Raw genomic sequence first — 2,810 nt, forward strand, 5'->3', positions numbered from 1 at the left:
AACACAGGCATCATCATGGTTGAAACTTGAATTAAAGAAGTGGGTTGTGTTCAATCTATGAAAAAGAGTGGGATGCCACCTTTAACTCTTGTGAACATCTTCTACTTGCATCATTAACATCTTGAGACTTATGATCTCCAACATCGAACACTAATCCGGATGTTTTTTTAATCTCAACGTCTTGCCCTCTCTCCCACATGAACATTAGTTCAAGATTAGTGGTGGCCATGGATTCAAGGCCAAAAAAAGACCTTGGTTCCTCGCTAGCTAAGGCAGACATAAAATTATATAAAAAAGACAAAGCTCCTTCTAATCTCTCTCTCTTTCGAGTGTGAAATGTATTTGTTAGGATATTGCCATTTGTGGCAATACCCCACTACTAAGCAAGTGGTTGCTCCATTAGTGCCACTAATGGTGGCATGTTTTAAGGCTTCCTTGTCCCACTAATGTTGACCATGAAATGCCTATAAAAGAGGCATAATTATTTGAGAGCAAATGAGAGAGTGAAGATAGAGTTGAGAGAGTGAGAAAACGTGAGTGTGAGTAGAGAAAAAGAGAGAGCTGCAATGGCAGCAGCCTTGCTGCCATTGCAGCAGCTGTAAGAGCAGCAGATGTAATCTTTCTCCTCCATGTATCTCTATGTCTAATAAAATGGACCTCTCCCGTGGATGTAGGCGGATTTGCCGAACCACGTAAAATATTGTGTCAGTGTGCTTTACCCTCTGATGAGCAACTATCAGTACACCCCCGGTCCGCGCATGGGGGTGCCGGAATCCCCAACAGTATTGTGGAGATTTGGCATAGAGTTTTAAGAGAGGTGGGTTTCGGAAGGGTGTTGAAAACTGGAAAAATTAATATGTGAGTTTTTCAAAGAGGAGATCTGGTGTGAGATCCCTATGACTTGTGATGCCAAGGAAGCTCTTTGAGTACGGTGTTGATTCTCTGCACCTCAAACCGATCAAATTATTCTTTTTTTCTTACTCTCTTTTTGTTTACGTCTATCTGTCAGTGCAGATGAAAGAACTAACATTGAATAGATTTGCAGGTTGCAACAATGGAGGTTTAGGAACTACCCCAATGGAATTATTTCAAAGGTGAGTTGATTACTGGTTTTGCTTTTTACGCTTGTTTTCCTTCTTATCTCGGATCCCTATCATCGTTGCTTTGGACAGGATCCAAGGTGTGTGTGTTGATCAGGATCCAAGGTGAAGACTTCATAAAGAGATTTGTTGAGCTTGAGGATTCAATCATAACAATATTTTCCAAATAAGTTTATGCAGTTAAAGCACCAGCTAGGCACCCTGTTTATCACAATGCCATTATAATTATTTGGGATTTTACTGACTGGAATATCCCTGAATATTCTAAAGATTTTTTTGTAAATCTAATATCATTCGGTGTAGTAAATACTTTTGTCGGCTTTGTAAGTAATGAAGCAGGCGCCTCTGGAAAGAAGAAAACATGTTGTGTTCTTCGACCTGGTCCCACGAAAACGATGACAGAAATAGTGTCGCTCCTGAAATACAGTGAAAGGACGGACGGCACAGATGCACCACAAAAGAAAAACTAATATTCGCTCAGAATGCCAAACATTTATATATATATATATATATATATGTGTGTGGTTCTTAAACACCATGCAGGAAACGTGCTTCGTCTTTTGATGGCTTCCATTTAGCAACTCTTATCCAAAAGGCAGGCAAGTGAATGGACCCCAAAAATCCCACCACTCTCAATCTGTTCACGAGAGATTTCTCAAAAAAACCCCTTAAATTTTCTGCTCTTGCAAATCACCACAGTGATTTTTATATGAATTTATATCCCTCGCCATTACCATTCCTTGAGCAAGTGTTAAGCAAGGACGAAGGCATATAAAGGCTTGGGTGGGCTATAGCACAGGTCAAGATTTTATTAATATTTTTTTACTAGTTTTATGTAAAAACAATTTGTAATTCTTGATTGAGTTATTAAAAAATTCTGAAAATTTACATGGAGCCTTTTAATATGATACTTTAGCTTGGGTTAAAATTTCAGATTTTTTGAAGAAATTTGAATGAAAAATCACAATTTGACCAGTTTTACGTTATTGAGTGTAATTTTCAATCCGACAATCAGATTGAGCTAAACTTTTATAAGGGATCTTAAAATATATTAAATAAAATCTGGTTAAAATTTTAGGATGAACAAAGTTTGGTAGTGCTAACAAAAAAAAAATAAAAGTAAAAAATAAGTGATAAAGAGAGAAAAGTAAGGGAAAAACATAAAAAAAAAATCCAAGAAAAAAAATAAAAACAATGTGAGAATAACCTTGTAAACTTACAAAGTCGAACTTATAAAACACTAATCTAAGAAATAATCAAGTGAAGGAAGGAGGAATTGAGAGAGAGAGAGAATTTAATTACTTTGTTTTCCAGTTGACATGAGATTGTTATTTTATCATGGTTGAGGGGTTGTTACAATATTGATTCAGATTCGATTATAAATGAATTATATTCCACAAAACATCAAAGAATGTAACTTCAATAGTTGGTTTATTTTTACTTTCACTTTAATTTTATGTACCTTTAAATTTATTTTTTAATATTTTAGGTAGTGTATTTGAATTAAAACTTTACTGTTAACTTCCAAAATTCATGTAAATAAATTACTAATTTATCTTTAAAAAAATTATATATTTATTTAATAGCCCAGGCTATAAAAATTCCTGGCTCTGTCCTTGGTGTTAAGTATATCAAAAATAACTCTAAGGCTATTTGCGTGTTTGGTGATGCCGTGTTTCTTTCAGGTGAACGTTTAGCTTTTTAGTGAAG

The 2,810-nt window shown here is 35.3% G+C and overlaps 1 long non-coding RNA gene across 1 annotated transcript; it reads left to right on the forward strand.

The window, feature by feature from the left end:
* Positions 1-486: 486 nt before the first annotated feature.
* On the forward strand, positions 487-1,431 carry LOC112323748 (uncharacterized). The gene is made up of 3 exons (XR_002977206.2): positions 487-926; positions 1,046-1,094; positions 1,173-1,431. It is a non-coding gene; the product is annotated as an uncharacterized LOC112323748 (long non-coding RNA).
* Positions 1,432-2,810: the final 1,379 nt, after the last annotated feature.

The sequence above is a fragment of the Populus trichocarpa genome, chromosome 13 (assembly GCF_000002775.5).
Source record: "Populus trichocarpa isolate Nisqually-1 chromosome 13, P.trichocarpa_v4.1, whole genome shotgun sequence".
NCBI lineage: Eukaryota > Viridiplantae > Streptophyta > Magnoliopsida > Malpighiales > Salicaceae > Populus > Populus trichocarpa.